Consider the following 19,964-nt stretch of genomic DNA (forward strand, 5'->3'; position numbering starts at 1 on the left):
AGCTCACTGTGGCCTTGCAAGGCATCCTGTAGCTTTGGCTGCGTCTTCCTGCAGCTGGAGCTCAGCTGTGATTTCTCCCAGCTTTGCAGCACGAGTTAGTCACGGGGATCCTTGCTGGACCTCGCGGGGCTGGTCCAGAATGGCAGGGGCATGAAAAACGGCAGTGCAGTAACTCTCACCTGGCCTACCCTGCTTGCAGGCAGGTAACTTGGAGGGAAAATGAGATTTAGTTCAGCGTAGTGAAGAAAAACATTCAGAGTTGGAAGATTAGTTGTCAGAGCTGCAAGTGGGGCTCGCCAGAAATAGTGACAGACCAAGCTTCCAAGGCAAATAATGCTGCAGCGTGGACCGACAATATCCCCCCCGTAATCTGTTTTAAAAATAGCTTTTGCAGGCCCTGGTTTTAGCATGATCCATTCAGTAATTCATATGGCACTCCATATGTTAGGGTGAGGGGAAGGTGGGACTTGTGGGAGGAGGGGGAAAAGACACTGCCTGATCCAGATCCTTATGCCATTTCAGTTCAGCTAATTGCATGCATTTAAAGTGTCGTAACGTGAGCAGATGGGGTGTTTCACAGTTATGTGATATATATAAATATATGCACATATATAAGTATTAAAAATATGGAATTCTCCAGCACTTGGTTGCATAGGGCTGCACGGAGGCTTTACCAGCCGTGCTGAGATGGGCTGCACACTGGGCAGAGGATGGCAGTAACCAGCAGCAGGTGAGTGAGGGCTTTGCCCCGCTCATGGAGCGATGGGAATGTTCAGAGAGCAGTCTCTTTTTTGCAGCTTTGTTGCATTTGATGATGACCTTAGCGTGCCTTTCCAGGTGTTTCTTGTCTCTTGGATTGGAGCCACCAGCTCTGAAACCCACGGACAAATGCCAGAGACTGTGGCCTTCATCTCTCTTAGTGGTAGGTTTCCTGCTTTTGAGGGAATGACCCTTTTTAGAAGGCTCCGAGCACAGCACTTTTGTGTTTATATTGCAGGACTGGGGGTCCCCCTTTCTTGCTGAGGCTCCTGGAGCAGCCAGGATAGCTGCTGCCACATGCCTGTTAAAGCACAAACTAGAGCCAAGGGCCCAGGGCTCACACATAATGAACAGCAAGCAAATGAAGGAGCCGGTTTGGGAGCGGGGGCTCTGCTCCAGCACCCATCCAGGGTGGCGGGTGCTGCCTCGGGGGCTCCTCTCCGGTACCTGCCAGGGCTCCCTCTGCCTGCGGGCCAAGCGGTTGTTTCTCTGATCCTCCAGGTAAGTCCGTAGCCAGGTTCTTTAACTCCATTTTTCCTGCTCTTAAAGGCTGCCGGGGGCTGGCTCTCAGCTCCTGAGAGCTTGCTGGAGCCTGGCTGCAGCCCAGCCTTGGCTACCTTTCACCTGTGGGACCGGTAGAGACATTAGCTGCGCTTGGCCAAGGTCGCTATGAGCTACGGGCTGTTTAGACCCGACTGTTCATTTTCTGCCTTCAGGGGGTCTTTGATTATCTGGGCCTCCCAGAATTAGTCTTTTTCTCAGCCCATACACCACTTGCTACAAACACTCAAGCTGACCCTTGCTTCTTGTGTCCTGGGAGTGGGAAAGTGTCTTGTCATTGCTGCCTTTGGTTTTTCAGAGGGAATTAAGGAGGCTCAGTCCAGTGCTTTTCAGGAATAAAACATTAAATCAGGACAGGAGATTCTTTTGGCATTTTAAAGGGACTAAACTGTAAGCCACGGAAATTAAACAGTGACATGTGGAGTGTTCCTTGTGTCCCTTGCACCCCTGTGGGATGGGGAAGCAGCATGTGGCTGCCTTGGGGTGACCAGGGAGTGGGGACCCTGGAGCGCAGCGCAGTGAGGATGTGCAGGGGCCATGCATGGGCTTCAGGCAGCGTTTCTGCCGCATGCGAGACGTGCAGCGCGTCCCCTGGGGCCACAGGAACCCAGTGCGGCCCTGGGGCTGGTGTGTGCCCGGCCCCAAGGCGGGCCTGCGGGCAGGAGGGTTTCTGCTGAGGCGCTTGCTGAGGCTCTCCAAAAGCTTCAAGGCGAAGCAAGGACTTCCTGGCCGCTGTAGAGCCCTGATGTGGGCTCCGTGCGTGACCTGCCTCTGTAATGTCCAATGCTGCCCTCGTGAGCGGCTGGAGCAGAGAGTGGTGACAATGTCTGTGAATGTAACAGTGGGGAGCGGCAGTGGGAGGAAAATCTGTTATGAGAAGGCTGATGTCATTAGGGCCCTTCCTGATAGGCTCGGGGTCAGCTGCTGGAGGTGGCCCAGGTCCAGCAAGAAGGCTCAGCACCGCTGCCCGGCTGGGCGAGGAGACGGGCAGGAGCAAGTTCCTCAGCACGGCAGGGGTTACAGCGCCTGTGCCCGGCGGTAACCAGCACGCATCGTTTCAGGGAGAAGCAGCGTGAGCTGCTCTGGATTCCTGGTCCTTTGGTGCTCTGAACCGGTGACATCTCGCAGCAAAGAGCCGGAGCATCCGGGGAGGTCTCGGATATTGTTAGTGAAGGCTCAGGCAGGGTCCTGCCACGGGGGCCTCTGCTGCTTCACCTGGTGCCTTTTCTGCCGCAGGTGTTGGTGTCTTGCCTAACATTTGCATGGAAGAGCTTTGCTTTCTGGCACAGACATATATGTATTGCTTATTAAAGCTTTTCATCACTTAGTTATAACTTTATTCCTTCCCTTTATTACAGAAGGAAATAATTACTTTCTGTATTTTTCAAAATTAAGCCTCTAAGTAGGAAGAAATAAGGCAGAAATGAAGTTGGGGAGGAGGTTGGTAATTCTTTTCCAAGTGAACATTAGGCTGCTTTTTGTGCTTTAAAAAGTCACGTGTACAGTGACCAGAAAATAAATCCTATAATGAGAAGTCGTTCCTTTTTCACTAATCTCTTGGCCTGTGAAAGCTTGGTCAGGCAGAAGGTTTATCCCTGAGCATAACCAATGAAATGTTGAAAAAATGTTGCTAGTTGTCAAAATTCTGAGGTTTTTAGTTTGCATTGACTGGAAAGCCATTAAAAATGATTGATGGGGGCAGCCCAAAAGCCAGGAGTTGCAAAGGAGACACTGCATGGGTCAGGGGTCCCTATTAGCCAAAGTGAGTAATGCAAAGGAAAACCACTGCTCCATCTCTAGGACTTCAAATGGGAGCTGACTTGCTTGCAAATTTGGTGGCAGAGCAAAGGAATGTGCCTGGCTGTTCCTATCCTCCTGACTTTACTGGTGATGTATGATGTTGGTATAACTCTCAAGTCATATTTGAACCTGCCAGCTCCTCTGCATCTCTTGTGGTTTGCACTGCCGTGCTCCTCAGGCCTGGGAAGGTTTGCACTGAGGAGCTTTTTTGCCGGGGTACATGCAGTTAATTCAGAGGTGATTGCTGGGGCCAGTCCTGGAATATTTGGCTGGTAACGTTTGAGCTGACTTGGTCTATGGGACCAATGTGTAAAAGCACCGAGAGCTTGAGCTTGTTTCAACCTCCTGTCAGCCTCTGGCAGGGACATTCCTGAGTTTTGGGAAGCAGCTGAGGACGGATGCTTGTTAATGTTCAGCCCTTAATGACTTATGGGACTAAAAAGCGTGACACTTTATATTTCACTACAACAATATCCTCTCCTTGTTTAACACCGTTAGTGGAGAACTCTCCTCCAAAAGGGTGTTCAGTGACACCCTCCACTAGGAAAGGCCTTTCAGGGGCCTGGGCTGCATTAGTAATGACTGCTCTTGCTCTCATTTTACAAAGGAGCCATTTCTTTCAAGTACAAAGTCCTCCTTCCCACCCCGCTCCGCCAACGATACCAGCGTCAGAGCTGCAGTCTTCTTTCATCCCCCTGTCTGATGTTGGCTGGAAATGTCTTTGTCTTCAAATTTCTTCAGTTATTAATGATTCAGCTGCTTTCTTCTTGCCAATTGGTGCAGAGAGAACCTTGGAGCAAATGTGTATTAGTTATTCCATTTATTTTATCCTCTTCCCTTCTGTGGTCTTTGTTAATAGTGTTGTGTTCCTGGTTTTCTGCTTGCAGGTTCCACATCACTGCTCTGGGCTTTTCTTCAAGCAGCAGAGCCACAGATTAGCTTTGGTTTTGAGCTCTTTATAAGAAGCAGGGAGTCTCCTTGCCGGTGCCAGGAGCACCTGTGTTCTTGGAGCTTTCCTTGGGAATTAGAGCAGTGGAGGAAGAGCAGCTTCCTGTGAGCCCGTCGCGCTTCATGGACTGCCTGGATGTCAGGGCATGGCAGGTCCCTGACTCAGGACAACTGTTGTGTTCCCAGACCCCAAATTAGATGCTCTGGAAGACTCTTTGTTTTTATTTCTTCAGTTAAAACAATCTGAAATCTTTATCTATACGAGGAAAGATTAAAAGAATCTGTTCCCAAAGCCTCCTCTCCTTTCTTTTCCCGATATCTGTGCTCTTCCCAGTTTGCCACCATCTATCTTACTGTGCAAAAGGGAAATCTTGGCACTTCTGCAGCTGAGACATCACCATCCACAAAGAAAATGGAATAATTTTATCAGTGTTTAGGGACAGCATTGCCATTAAGATAAATAAAAATCTGATCTGTCTTTTTGCCTGCAGTGTGTCTATTCCTGCCAAGCTCCTGCCTTGCTGCTGATTCCTGGGGTGCCTAGCTGTAGAGCTGAGGCCTCTATTCTCAAGAAGCTGTTGAGCCTTTTTCTTGGTTACTGCAAATGAGATTCAGGAGGAGTTCTGCATACTGTGATCATGCCAGGCTTTGAATCTGGAGTCGTATGGAAATGTTATGTTTTGCAAAGGCAGAGCTAATGAGATCCATTTTCTGGATTTATTATTAGCAAGCTCATATCGGCAAGTTTATCTGTTTTAGTCATGTTAGTCATGCCCTCTAGGTGTTGGAAAATGCTTGTTTAATGATTTATTCCAAAATACTTGCAGGCATGTGGTTAAGCTGCCTGGTTTATAATTTCCCATGACTTCCTTTCAGCAGATAGTGCCTGTTGGATCTTCTCTGGGATCTGTTCTGAAATATTGTATTCTCTTCTTTGGTTAGCAAGGACTCTGTAAATTCATTGAACTGTTTGTCTTGTTTGAGCCTTCTTTTTCTTCCTCCCTATTCTGACCCAAGACTCTTTCCTTTTGAAGTGTATTGCATGCAGTATTTGTTCACAGTTCCTTATTTGTGAAAATTGAGGCAAATGTTCCATGCAGCTCTTCTCTGCATCCTTGCCTTGCTTCCCTGCAGAGCCAAGACTTCCCACCTGCTTTCCGGGTTGTCATGGACCTTTTCATGCTCTTTTATCAGTGCTCTGGTGTTGCTGTAGGTCTCTGTTGTGCTGAACAGTAGCACTGTCTTTTGAATGCAGTGCAAACCAGTGTCTGGATGGCTTATGGAAGGCAGGGTTTCCCTTGTGGTTGAAGAACTGCTGTGAAAAGTTCCCTGGCCTCCTGGCACTACTGCATTTGGGCTTGTCATCTAACACGCCTCTGAGCAAAGCACATGCTCAGCCAAGAGCAGGTCATGTCCCGAGGTAGACCTGAGGTGTATCAGATGAGTTTTGAAGTCCTGAGCTTATCTGAAATACCGTTTTGCCTAATGGCTTTCTTGTCTTCCATCCCAGTGTGTTAAGCAAGGTTTGACTGTAATTACGTTACACCTTCTGAAAGTTTCCCTGGTGATGGCAATTGGATGTGGCATCTTCTGCTTCCTATTCTGAACTCATGGCCAGCATAACTGAGTGCTGTGAAACAGCTGCTGCTTTTCACCCCCAAGGCAACTACCTCCAAGAGACGTGTGAATTCTCATGTACAGAGAGCTTAAAAGTCATTTTGGACAGTGCTCTGAAGCCACAGTAAATGATACTGATGTTCAAGTTGCCAAATCCAGGTCTCCCATCATTAAACCCATCTTACTCTTGGTGCAGCAGCTCCTGGCTCAGTGGAGCTGTGGCTGATTTAAGTGCGTAGAAGCCAAGGGGGAGTCGGGATCATCATGTTACCCGCAGGGAATCTGCTTTTATGGTGATGAAAACAAGAATCAGTGGCAAGAAGCTAACAAATTAGCCTGCAGTATCTGCTGTGTTCATTCCACAGCAAATTTAGCAGTCAAAACCCATTAAGTGCTTTGCAGAGGGTCCTCTGTGAAGAGCGTATCGGCGGTGCTCAGCGCGTGTCACCCTGCCCTGCCTTCTGAGCTGAAGTGCTTTAAGAGGGTGCAGAAAGGACAAGATCCAAGCACCAGAATACATCTGCTAGGAAAGGGATCTCTGAAGAAAGGTAGGGCTTTAAACCCCTCAATTAAGCACAAGAGATGACCTGTATGTTTTATAATGCAGCTATTGTTTTATGTATATTTAAAGCCGTGCCCACGCAGAGGTTAGGTTTTAAATGCATGTCATACAAAATCTGATTCAGCAAGTGATTCACGGCTGTAAAGTGTTTATTGATAAATGAAATATGGAATAATAGCTCAAGCTTTAATGATGAGGTGTGATGTGATGATGTGACAGTTAAGGAAGAACCACTAGGGTACGTGGTTAAGGGTATTGGGCATCTGCTCCTACTTAAGGGCTCTGTGAGAGAGAATAAAGTCAGAGCTTCCCCTAAAGGCCTGACCAGGTTGTGGAGGGAAGCCTAGGGCAGGCAATTGGGATAAGTCACTGGTTGTTCTCTGCCTTCTACCCTACGAGTGGCCCTGAGGGTTGGTAGAGGATGGAGAAAGAGAGAGGATGAGGAGAGAGAGGAAAAATGAAGGATGAAGAAAGAAGAGTGGGTGGCTGTAATAGGAGTGAAAGGGGAAAAATGAGTATCATGGGACAGGAGATTGAAGCAGTGCTTGAACGAGATGGGAGGCACTGTGGAGTCAACAGCTACTTACAAGTGGGATTTGGAGGAAAGGAATTGAAAAAGGGGCAGTGGGGAGTCCTGGGGCCCACACCGGGCTGAGCCCCTCTGGGTTGGCAAGTGCCCCTGTGAATCGTCTCTACCTCCTGCTGTGCAGGAGGGAGGATTTGGAGGAGAAAGAGAATCTTGAAGTAAACTGGAGGATTTATCACCATTGGTGCTTCGCCTGCTCCCTGCACCAGCACTGCTCTAATAAGACATCTGCCTGAGAACTTGACTTCCCTTATATCCTGCGTTTGCTGCAGCCCTAAGGCAATTTGTCTCCTGGTAGGAAATGGGATTAAAACCAAATGAAGAATAGCTCCTTCTGCTTGCATATTCAAAGCAGCAAGGAAAAACAGTGCGGAGCAGGAGTTTTGTGTCTTGTCTGGTCTCCGAGCCTCCCTTTAGCAGCGGGTCGGCTCTGCTTTTCAGCTCCAAAGCCGCTGGACTCCTGTATGTGTGCTCTGCAGTGTTGTGTTTGTGTAGAGCACATCAGGGCTTGGGCTTCTGCAGCACTGCTGGTGCCATCAATTATTTGTGGTATTTCAGGCTCATGGAAGTGACTGGAAGGTGCCCGCATCTTCCAGGGACCAGGAAATCTCCATGGACAGGGGGATCGTGACAAGATACCCACAGGCTGCACCACATTACATCAGTTAACTGGCATTTAGTGGCTCTCTGAGGTTTGTCTCTGTGGTTTGTCTTCTGCCGCCCTGAAATTTGCCTGGGGACTCGACTTGCTCGCTTGCCTTTCCTCTGCTCCGTGGGTGCCTTTCAAGCGCGGGGCGTTCGGAGCGACTGTTGCTGGTGCTGGTGCCTTGGCAGCGGGAGCTGCGTGAGACCCCGCTGCTCCCTTCCGTGGGCTCCAGCTTCCCGAGGCAGCAGTGATGCCTTAATATGGGATTAGGCGCATGCTCACCTGGCAGCTGCTATTTGTAGCTTCATCATGAATAAAAAGGAGTTCTGGGGGCCTAACAGGAGTCTTTTGTGAATTTAGGGTTCTTATTCTTTCACTGGTATCTAAACTAGAAACCAAAGCAAAGCCAGGAGTATTTTTCTCTGGTAGCCTCAGAGGGTTCTTGCAGCTTTGGTTGTTTTGAAAAGCAGCCCTGGAAGGCCCTGAATATGCTGTACCCATGAGCTTGATTTCAGCGACGTGCCGGCACACCGCGAGGTGCAAATCGGAGCTGCCTTGCTCGGTATTCCTCAAATGTATTATTCAGTTAAGGAGAGTCAGCTCGGATTCACAAAAGAGAGATCATGCCTGAAAATACCTGACAGTTTTTAAGCAAGTAACAAGCTGTGATAGTGAGGAGAAAGAATGAAGAAAGGAACCCAGGGTCTCCGTGCATCCTGGAGCTTCCTTCCCTGGCTTTCTAACCCCTGTGCATGCAGTGCCCGCAGCAGCTGCTCCCTCAGCCTGCAGCTTCCCTGACCGCTCCGTGATGGCCCCTGTCTGGGTAACCAGAGAGATGGCAGCGGTAGCTCTTCTCAAGGGATTTATTTCCTCCTCTTCTGCCTTCTCCCTCTCGAGAGGAAAGCCAGAAAAGGCAGAATGCAGAAAAGCCAGGTTCTTTCTCAGATGGCTGGTGTTTCGGGTGGTGCCTGCAGAGCATCCTTCTCCACTCAGCCTCCCAAGCATCCCCAGACGCTGTGTTAAAGCATGAGACAATAGGGAATAAAACAAAAAGTTCCTTGTTTCAGGGCTATTTTTACCGGAGCGGTGCAGTTTCTGTTCAGCGCTTATTCCTCACAATCTACAGCACTTGATCACATTAGATGCTATTTTAAGCGTTGCAGAAGATGTTCACCCTGGCTTCACTGGAGGCAAGCGAGCAGCCCCCAAGTGCTTGGTTAAAGGCTCCTTGGATTTCGGTGGTGGCTTGAGCCAGAAGGACCTTGGGCTGTGTCCGCCAACCTGACTTGGTGGCCAAGCTTGTGTGTGACCTTGAGCCTCTGTTAAAGCTGTAGATTTCTTCATTCTTTTCCGCAGGGCGCGGAAAGCATGTGCTACTTAGCACTGGTTTGCTAATTTAAGCGTTTCCAGTACCTTGGTTTATTGACATTCTTCATGTTTGGATTGTTATTTTGTGTTCCTGTTTCATTGTGTTGGGCTGATCCTTGAAGCTTGTTTTGAGCTGGAGAAAGCAGGCTTAAATCTATAGTAGAACTAAGTGTTCTCTATATTCCAGCATTTAGCTGGATTAGACCCTTCATCACTGTCTCCTCCTGGGCTTTTTGTCTTGTCAGAAATGTGTGAAATGCCTTTACAAAAGCTTTACAGGAATATGGAAAGACATACGGGAGAGCAGCCAGGACCAATTTTATAATTAAGATTGTCTCCCATTTGCAGTAACTTATTACAAAGCTGTTTGCCAAGGACCGTTTCAGTAGATTGGGTCCCTGGAAGTGCTTGCCTGGGCGGAGTGGAGGTGTTTTAGATGCGTATGAGATTCACCTGTGCTCCAGAGTGCAGGACAAAGCCCAGGAATCAGAGGAATGGGGAGCGGAGGAGGAGGGCAGCATTGGAGCTGCAGCAGCTGAACCCTCAGCGGGAGCTGGGCAGCAGCAGCCGCCCTTCCCGTGGGGCACGCGAGGCTCCTTGCAGTGGGTCTAAGCCTGGCGCAGGTAACACTGTGGCTGATCCCGTTGTCCTTCCTGAAGGCTGTTTTGTTGCCGCCACAGGCTCCACTGTCCCCGTGTCCCATGCAGGCTGGTGCTGGGCACCAGCTGCTTCCACCCCCTCTTCTTCCTCCTCGCTGCTGCAGCGAGTAGAGAGAGAGGGAAATCCATCAGTGGAGACGGGTGCTATCCGTGAAGCTGCTTGGATCCAACATGAGGAGGAATGCCTTTGGTGATGGGAAGTTTAGCAGATCTGCAGGAAGCCTCTGACATGGTCTGTGTGTCCTGAGCAGCAGGAGCTTCCAGCTGGTCTGCAGGCCTGCCCGAAGTGGTTGGTCTCCCTGCTTTCTCTTGACTGCTGCTTTGCTAGAGGTCACAGTGTCCTGGCGCTGAGAATTCAGCACTGAGGTACAGAACTCAAAAAGATACTGAACCCCAGTCTCAAAACTGGTCAGATTTTGGTCCCAAGTGTTGATTTGGTGTCGAGTCATGGAGAAGGAGACCGGTTTTCATCCTTCCTTTCCCCTCACCTTTAATGCCTTCATCCCCTCCCAACCCCTTCTCCAGTTCCTGTCCCTCCCCACCTGTGGCACATCTCCTTTCAAAACCCAAGGGAATTTCTGAGGCTGCCTTTGGCATTTCAGCTCTTGGGGCGTTACAATTCCCAAGCCCCTTGTCCTGCTTCCGTTTGCCTTGTTCTGAAGGAAGGGGAGCCCGGACTGCCCGGCAGTGGCAAAACGGGGCCCCCGACAGCAACTAAGACTAAGCGGTGCTGGGATCACTGGCTGCAGTCCCTGCTCATCCCTAAAATCCCGTAGCGCGTCCCAGTCTGCCCTGTGCTTTTCACTGGTGTGAATGAGTAAGCACAAGGCTTATAATGAGCTGTATCCAAAGTGAGAACAGCAGCAGCAAGTAGAAAAATAAAGGGAGAGAGCGAATCTCCCTCCTAAGGGGTAATGCAGCAAGCGCTAAACCCCTCGAGACCTCCTTTTTGGTGCCTACCGTCCGGAAAACCTGTTTCGGATCAGGATCGGCGCAGCAGCCTGCGCGCGGGGCGTGCGCGTGGCAGCAGCACAAAAGAGACCCATTGATGATATTCATAGGATTAAAGGCCCCGTTCCCGGGGACGCTCTTGGTTGGATGCAATTAAAATGCCTGTCAGGCATTCGATACCGGCAGCCTCTTGACGAGCCGCCTAGGCAGCGGCGAGGTGCAGCATCCTATTGTGAGTGGATGATGGCGGAGCCGGCTGGTTTGTCATCGTTCTGGAAAATTCGGTGGCCAGTGAACTCCCTCTTCCTCTCCCACTCACCCTCTTTTCCTTTTCACCGCTGCGGGGACTTCTTCTAATTTGCAGTTTTGCTGCCATACCCATGGTAGCGGCGAGCTGGTGGCGCGCGGGCTGCCGCAGCCCCGGGAGCGGCAGCGAGCCCTCGGAGAGCAGCGCTCCGGCGGAATGAGCCCGCGGCGCTCCCTTCAGCCCAGGCTTTTGTGCTATGGCAGCGTATGAGCTGGTAATGATTTTTCTTTTAAAAGCGGGAGCTTTGGTGCCTTCCTGGACGGCTGAAGGAGAAACACCTTAATGCTGCGGCTTGGGAGGTTTGGGCTGCTGTGGATTAAATTTTGTAGAGCTGCATATTGGATGAATTAAAATGCTTTAGTAATATATTTCTGTATAATGTAAATATATGTATTTGTGTTGCATACATAATATATGCATGTGTCTTAATATATGCATATATTCACATAGGTATATATGCATATGCATCAATGCCTTTGTATAAGAGGGGGAAAAACTTTTCTCATAGCTTAAAACTCTTTTTCATCAAAAATAAAAGTATTTTCATTCTTTTTCTCCCCATCTTTTGTTTCAATTATAGATTCCCCAGCAGACAGTCTTGGACGTGACGCACTGCCTGGAATCTGCTTGGTCACAGGTAGGGCACCTCTATATTTGAATGTCTTGTTAGAGAATGTGGAATTGCAGAGGAAAACCCTGGTAGCGGGTGTGTGGAGGAGTTGTTTTTAATTATAGGTATTGCTCTTCATCCTGTCAATCTGTGTGGTGCTGCAGCTTTGTATAGGTGTTCAAACAGTCTCTGTGAAGTTATTGCTGCTGTGTATGTATAAGATGCAGCTGCATAATGAGCCCTTTCAGCAAAGGGTGAAACACGAACCTCAGTACCTGCCCATATCTCAATTTAATGGTCTAAGGGTGCAAAACCATCCTCATCTGTATTAGATATCGTTTCTTTTTAACATATTTTTAGCACCGGTGAGCTCTTTGCAGGCTAGCAAGAGCAGGGTTAACCTCCCCGCCCTGCTCAGGGCAGGTACCATCCATTGCAGCAGAGCAGAGTGCTGGTTTCAGGCTGTGCTGTTTCCACAGAGGAGGGAAACTTCTTTTAACCCATTCCCTGCTGCCAGCAGCCTGTGGGTGTCTTGGTATTTCTGTGCACAGCCCTTCAGTGCCCTGGAGCTCGGGGCAGTGCTGCAAGACCAGCCATCAGATTTTTTTTTGACGTTTCACCAGCATTTCAGAAATTATTTCTATGTATCAGTATAAAGCAAAAAGGCTGTTTTTTTTAATGATAGTATTATTGCTATTTCCAAGAGAAGTTTATTTTCCTATTTACCTAATGTCTTTTGGCTTTGGTTGCTTTAACCCTTTGAGGCTGTATGTGCAGTGATTATTGTTTAGGTAGACAAAGGGAAAACGTCAAATAAAGCCCAGCAGGGTCAGACTCCATAGACAGTTTCCTTTGGACTTGCAGATATGTCCGATTAAAGAGGACGAATCTCATTGACTGGCAGCGGGGACTGTGTCCTTCCAAAAACAAAACAAAAAGCCCCACCCCAACATGTAGGCAGGGTTGCAGACCTCCTTCTGCCTTGGTTGGAAGGTCAAGATGCATCCATTGCCTGTCACCTGCTCGGGTGCCAGTTCTCTGCCAGGGCCCCCGAACCCAGCAGGGTCCCATGCCAGGTGTCACTGCGCTGACCACGCTGCGTAGCCCCCTCGGACGCCCCAAAGGTACCGTGTTGTGCAGCAGGAGGTAACATTTGCACGTGGTTTTAGTGGGGAGCTTTGGGTTGCCTTTTGAAAAGGAGAATAAAAATGGTAAGAAATTCTTCGGGAAAGGCAGATCTTGTTTTATTTCTAGCTGGGACAAACCAGGAATACTGGTGCCTCTGTGCAGTCTCTGAAGTGCCTAGTGTGGTTCCCTGGACAAGCAGGAGCCCTGGCCCAGAGAAACTTCAGCATTGCCAAGAATTGGGGACTCTACAGTAGGTACTCCTGAAATTTGGTGCAGAATCAGTTTCATAGCAATAAATTGATCAACTGATTGAGAAGTGTCCTTTGCAGGGAAAAACAGAATGTGTTTTTGCTTTTCTGAGTATTTTCTGTTTCTCTTGCGTGTAATTCTATTCCTCATCTTCCTGTTTTACATGCCCTTCTGTTCTCTAGGCCCTTATATTCTCTCTCTCTTTGGCAGAAGGCTTCTTGGCTTCTGGATTTTCCTGGCTAAAAAAAATTCTTCAAAAGAATCCTTTATTTGTTAGTTTTTATAAGTTGCCCTTAATACTCTTTCCTCCTGGTATCAATTATCACTAGGCTCGTAAAGATAGAAAGGCATGAAGTAAATTGTGTATAAAATGCTTTAACTCTTGAAAAAATGCCTTCAATGCTCTTTCTTAGCTAAGAGCAAGAAGCGCTTTTTCTTGCCTCTACTTTTAATTTCACTTCCATTATCCCAGGGCAGCAAGCCAAGCTGCAGTCTCATTCTGATTTCATTAATGTTTTGCCAAGCTCATCCCTCAAGGACTAAGTCTGCTCGCCGGTCTGGGTGTCACATCCAAGGCTTTGCTGCAGTGCCGGAGAACAGGGAGAGGGCTCTCGCAGACAGCCCCGATGACATTGTTTGCAGACATGTAGTATTGCCTGGTTTTCCATGGTATTAGTGGATAATGAGTCAAAATGTTTGGTAATGCAACCCCCCTTGGGTTAATGTTTTTCATCTCCTTTCTGTTTCTTACCTCCTGTCGCAGCATCTCCTAAAAACAAACAAGAAGTGGTGTCAAATCTTAATTAATAGATGAGATTTGCAGAGACGACGCAGCTTTTTGATGTAAACCGCACGTATATGTTTCTTATCAGCCATCTTAACCTTCTGCCTTGGTCTGCGTTTTTCAGACTTGTGTTACAAACGATGCTTTCTGGCTCTAGAGGACAAAAGGAGATGTTATGTAGGCAAAATTGGAAATCGTTCCAAGTGATACTGTTTTCTTGAAGCAGAGGTAGGGGGCACTTACTCTGTAAGAAGAAAATACATCCTAGATTGACAGGATTTAAAATCCCATGGCGGCACTGGTAGAATAAGCTCTTTTGAAGTACCAAAAATAAAAACATTTCTTTTGTTCCCTGATAGAAGAAGGCAGCAGAAGCCAGAGCTCAGAGCTGCAGTGAGGTGTGTTGGATTATAGTCTGTGGGCTTTAGGGCACACGTCCAGAGCGATGGGATGTTTGGCAGCTTCTTCATTCAAACAAATGATTCTGTGCCCAAATGTGCTGACAGCCTCAAAAGAAGCCAACCATCAGCGTGGCCCCAGGGCTCTTTGGGCAGCGGTGGCAGCAGGAGCTCGTTCCTTCCCCAGCTTCCAAAATCCACCCTGCAATTCTTGGCTTATGTTCTGTTTTTGATGATGGATTCTTGGTGAACATTTTCCTGCAGTTTTAGCTATAGAAAGGTTCTTCCCCAGGCAGATTTTTCAGTGGCAAATGAGGTTTCAGCTGAGGCACTGAAGAGGGGTCATTTGCAGGGTCAGTATCTTTTCGATGTCCACATGGGCCTCATGGGATGTTCTCCGCCGCTTTGCTGAGCGGTTTGAAATTGGCCATTGCATTCAGCAGGTGCAGATTGGGGAGAATATAATCCACGTGCAGCTTGCTTCCTGTGGGGAACAGTGGAGTGACTGTGCAGTGGTTTCATCCATAGTAATGGGAGTTGGGTTCCTGTGGGTTTCATCCCATCTTTCCTGCCTCTTCTCCCCCTGCTGCATCTTCCAGTACCTTTGCAGCAGAGCACCCAGGTCCTCACTGGTCCCTCATTCTGTGCTGGGCATGCGGCAACTCATGCTGGGGCTGCTGGGGCCTCAGGGCTGCTCTTTGGCCTGGGCCAGTGGAAGGTCAGAAGCAGTGAGCTCACACCTGCATTTCCCTGCTTTCGGGGAGAGGAAGACTTGCTAAATGGAAATGAATGGAAAACTAGCTTTGTTTTCTATCGCTGGGAAGAAAATATCCATCTGTCCTTCACTCTTTCTCTGGCTGTGTTTAAATATTAAGAGCTAGGGGCAGTAAAACCTGCTCGCCCTGCGCTGCTGCTGCTTGTCCCAGGCCTTGCAAGACATCATGGACCATTCCTTTGAATATGTGGGGTGACTGTCCCTGCTCCATCACGGCCGCTCTTTATATCTGTGCTCTGAGACGTTACAGAGTGGGTGAGAAGGTAATTTTTTCAGTGTGTGCTGTAGTGAATTGTGTTCATTTTTTAATTTTAATATTTATTCTTGCTGTTAAAAATGCCATTGTGCTAAAAGAAAATGAGCGATGCCTGAGAAAGTGCCTTTCCTTGGCGTTTCCGTCATCCTGAGATGCATGAAGGCTAAAGGCAGGAATAGAGAGGAGCGGAGGAGAGATCACAGAGCCGCATATTTAACCAGCAATATAACCCCCCGTGCCAGGCAGTTGCCTGGATGTCACAGCGTAACAGAGACAGCGAGCGCCCGTGTCGGTGCTCCCGTCCCGTGGTGCAGAGCGATGCAGGGCTGCTCCATCTCGCACCCTCTGCAAGCGCCAGGAGAAGCGTTGGTGGGACTCCCTACCCCTGCTCGGGCCAGACCCGGTGACATGTAACAATCCAGGGCAGAAGCACCCCCTTGGGCATTGGCGCATTCCCCCGAATTCCAGCCGGAGCGGGAGCTGCTTCGTGTCGGTCAGCAGCGCTTCCCAGAGCTGCCGAAGGCGCTCGTGCCGGCTCCGCGTGTAGTTCGGCCGCCGAGGCCTCCATGTTGACTCAAGGCAGTAAAACCCAAGTTCATGATGGTTCAAGATGGCTGCTGCCTGTCCTGCCAACCTGTGAGGGCAGGGATGGGGGTCCTACGCCCGGCGCCGAGCCCACCGCATCGGAGAGGTGTCACAAAATACATCTGCAGGCAGCCGATACCTGAGCGATTGCCGTAACGAGGGCTGCCATTATCAGTGGTGAGAGGTAATTAATAACAACCCAGAAACCCGCAGAACTGCTTACGGCAGGAAGACTGCCTGCAAAATATAGCAGTGCCCCTCAGAGTAGATAAATGAATGTGCTTATTCTTAGCTTTTTTGCATTTAGTGTCCATTAGTCAAAATGTCCTGGTGAATACTTGTGGAAGGGATTAGGAAAAATAAATTTAAGACGTGTCTGTTTTGTCAGGGTGTTACCTAGGAGTGGTTTTATGGCTGTAGCTATAACAGGCGTTAAGCGAAAATCGCGGAGCGCAACTGCATGCGGTTCGCACAAGCCGGGCACTTGAGAGCACTTTAGCTGGTTAATTATTGAACCCAGGCAACGGGAGCTGGGACTGTGATCTAAGTAACGTAGCCCTGCAGCTTGCAGACCATTTGCAAACCAGGAATCACTCCCTGAAATAAGTCCCCGAGGAAAACTTGAATTTTGAAAACAAAACGAGCATTTCTCTGTGGCCGTGTCCCAGAGGCACAGCTGAGAAAGGCAGTGAGAAGGTCAGTGGTCGAGCTGTTGCCCATTGTCACCAAGGCCCCCTGTGTCTGCCCGGTGCCCTCGTTCTGGTGTCGTAGTCAGAGATGCTGAACATCGAGGAGCTCTGCGTGGTGCTGCTCTGGCACCGAGTGCTGGCGTGGCTTTGAGCTACACTGTTACGCTGAAATCTTACGCTGTCCTCTTTCAGCAGTAATGAGGTTGTGTTGTTATTGTCTTCAACCGTGGCTTCCTGGGCCTTTAAGCCACTGGTCCATCCCTATTCACTGCGGGATAAAGGAGTTGCCAACTTCTTTCTTTTCCTTCTTTAAATAGAAAATAGGGTCTCACTGCTATAGCGGTCACGAGCCTTTCTCCCTTATGGTGTGAGCAGCTTTCTGCTTGAAAAATATGCTTGATAGCAGAGATCTTAGCATTTATCACCCCAGGTCAGCAGCACGAGACAGCTGCAAAGAGTTGCAGAAGGCCTTTAAGCCAAAATGTGTTTTATGATCTAATATATTAGCCTGGAAGTAAATGCAGGATTTGGAGAGGGTAAAGGACTGCACGTAGGATGTTGGATGAGGGTGTTGGCTTGTCCTTGGGTGCTTCACACAGGCTGTTGCTTTGTCAGCCTGTACCCAGGAATTAGAGATTGAGCAGTGTCTTAGCTCGCCTGGGGCATGAAGGGGGTTTTGCTGTTGGCACGTTAGTGGTGGGGTGAGTGCTCCTGTGTGGGAAGCCGGGGCAGCCCTCCTGGCTTCTTGCTTTGGCACTGGTGGTGGGAGGTTGGAAGTGGCAGGTGTGTGAAAGGGTTAAACAGTTGAATTTTGGTCTCTCCAGTGCTTTGTGCTGGGTTGCTTCTGCCAACTTCCAGTCTCTATGTCCCATAGATACCTGAGTTCACACACACACACACACACACACACACACACACACACACACACACACACAACTGAAGTGCCACTGGTGATAAAAGCACGGTATAAATGTACTCTTCATGATGTACCTCAGAGCGGAGGCTGTTGGAACAGCCTGGGCCTTTGAGTCCATGTGGCGGGTAATGGGCCGGTGTAAGGTCAGGCTGAACGGTGGCATCCACAGGGTCCTTCCTTTCGGCCCCCTGGTCACAGCTCCAGCTGTCACCTGCTCCTTGCTGGGACTCAGCTGCTGGAGGGGCACCGTCTGCAGGCGAAGCTGAACCACAGAGCGGCACCTTAGAAACGGGGTGGAGGGAGCAGAAAAGATGGATCTGTTCTGAATTCCTGTCAAAACCTCCATTAGCGTGGCCTTGGTTTGGCTCTGCTGCAGTCACGGGCGCTTTGATCTTGGCAAACGATGCGTTCCTCTCCTTCCCGAGCGGCGCCTGCACCGCGCTCATTCAGGATGCGAGGCCTGCGCCGCTGCTGCAGGCTCCGTGCAGCAGAGCTGGGCAGCAGCCAGCCCTTCGGGAGAGCAAATGTGAGTAACTAAGGATGGTTGGACCCACGGAGTTAAGCGGCTGGAGAACTGTGAAGCTGCCGCCTGGGAAACTGAGGCAGAACACGACTGAATGTAGGAAAATGTGTTCTTGCACATTAAGAACATTATTCTTGGTCATGAGTTCAAAGAAATGGAGCATCTTGAGTACCCTTAGGGAGAAATAAGGGGTTAGCTAAAAGAAGCACCTTTAGGTGGGAAATTAAAAAGGAAAAAAAGAGAAAAGACATGAATTTGCAGGAAGGGCTGTTGTGGGAAGTATTGGATACTGCCCTAGGAAGCCCATGCTCAGAGCAGCCTGACCTGGCCAAGGCTATTTGTGGCTTGTGTGATGGGGCAGCTCTGCAGTGCTTAACCCAAAGGTGCTGGTTTGCCAAGTTGATTTCTAAAAGGTAGTTCTCATTCTAGATATTGCACTGTAACTTGGAACTTGCCTTTACTTGGCTTGCTTGCCTAGAAAATGTGTGGAAAACTCCAGAAACTTTATATCTCTGAGTACTAGGAGATAGATACCTAAACTAAAGGTATTTATATAGTTATCAAAGCCTGTATGCGCCCTACGTTGCCAGGAAAGTAGGGTGACTAGGTCAGTCACATGGTAAGACTGCAGCTAGATTTGTGACTGGATTGTGAAGCTCCCAGGGGCTCACAGCTTGAAGGCGCCGCGGTGTGAAAGTGCTTGTGATAGAATAAGTGCAGAGAAATAAGTGCCAGCACTTTGCTTTTGTAGCAAATAACCCCCCACAATCTGCAGCGTGCAAGGGCATCGTTAGCAAGTGCTTGCATTTGCTGTTTTTGTTTGGGCAGTGATATGTAAAACACCAGGGAAGAATATTTTAACTTCCTAAAAATCACTGTGTGTGTAACTTGGCATTGGGAGGAAAAGTGTGTTGCTGTTCGGCTTGTAATTGATTCTTGAAATAATTTCTTAGGTTGTATACACTCCTGTAATATCATTTTTTTAATTATTATTTTTTGAGTATTTTTGACTACTACAGGTGAACACAGGGTCAGTTAAAGCAGGGCCCTCCCCTCCTTCTGCTGGTGTGTCTTGTCCAAGGTGTTTGACGATGACAGTGGGACCTGATCCAAAGCCTATGAGTCCGAGGTGAAGTTCTGTGTTGGCTGTGGCAGGTTTGGGATGGTCACCACAGGGCAGCTTTCGTCAGTAACTGGTGCAGGGCTAGTGTTGCTGGTGGGAGCCCGTTCTGCTGAGGTCACTACGTGAAGGTGGTGGCTCTGTGAGGACACGGTCCTGGCCAAGAAAAGGGAACCCCGTGGTAGGGGACAAGTTGTTTGCCTAGGGCAAGTTGTTTAAGTTGCCTTGTGCCCACTGCACAAGTGCCTGACTTAACCCAAGCCTTCACCCAGCTCGGCAGGAGCTGCAGGAAACATGTGTCACCCATCAGGTGACCTGTGAGATAAAGATGAGGAAAGTGAATTGACGTTGTCACCGTGGCCCCTTGCCAGAGGCTGCCATTATGCTGGGAAGTGACATTAGTGATGTTGGTAGCATGGGGCAATTTACTGTTAAGCATTAACTATGAAAATTCACCTTTCAGGGACTCGCTTGTGCTGCACTACTAGAGGTCTGGCTTGCTTTACTTCCCAAATTGCCATTTTCTGTAAAATGTATATGGCTGTTACAGGTACTTTTGTAATAAGTCCCTTGTTTCTCAAGAGCTCTATACCACATCCAGGTTTTGCAGGTGGTGTTTTGCAGACGTTGTGTTTATACAAATGAACATTTTAAAATTTGCATATCTACATAGGCATAATGAATATGTAGGCAGTAATTGTGATGGACTTAGTTGAATGTTTAAAGGTATCAATGGTGCTGGGGAAATACAAAAAAACTGTTTAAAATGAATTGTATTTCTTGTGTATGGTTTAATAAGAACACACGCGGCTGTGTGGGCACAACCTTAGAAACTGAACTCATGTTGAAACCCTTTCATTTCCATATCGAAACATCTTTGTGTGGCTTTTATTGACTGGTACAAACAGTATATTAAAACATACGCCAGCAAAATTAGGGCACTGTTTCCCACAGCATAGTTCCTTTCGGTGTGTTATTTACTCGTTCAGTCTAGGGAAATGGCAGGAACGTAAGTCCATGTGCTCACCACAAACGCACCAAGGATGTGCCTTTCACCCAGAATGGGGCTCGCTAACAACATCCAAGTAGCACAGACTTTGGAGATCTTTTAGCCTCCTTGTACATGTTTCAGGATCACAAGAGTGCTAGAAATGATTAGTCCCTGCA

The 19,964-nt window shown here is 48.7% G+C and overlaps 1 protein-coding gene across 9 annotated transcripts in view; it reads left to right on the forward strand.

Annotated features, from left to right (window-relative positions):
* Positions 1 to 19,964, forward strand: part of MAP2 (microtubule associated protein 2) — a 157,466-nt gene that overhangs the window by 46,839 nt on the left and 90,663 nt on the right. For 8 of the 9 annotated variants that reach the window (XM_026048837.1, XM_026048844.1, XM_026048883.1 and 5 more), the window contains exon 3: positions 11,345 to 11,401. The gene's annotated coding sequence lies outside the window, so the exon portion shown is untranslated. Of the gene's footprint in view, positions 1 to 10,960; positions 10,979 to 11,344; positions 11,402 to 19,964 lie in introns of those variants that run through there. The other variant, XM_026048831.1, reaches the window with a different exon arrangement.

Source organism: Nothoprocta perdicaria, unplaced genomic scaffold (genome assembly GCF_003342845.1).
Source record: "Nothoprocta perdicaria isolate Ctin4 unplaced genomic scaffold, notPer1 scaffold_11, whole genome shotgun sequence".
NCBI lineage: Eukaryota > Metazoa > Chordata > Aves > Tinamiformes > Tinamidae > Nothoprocta > Nothoprocta perdicaria.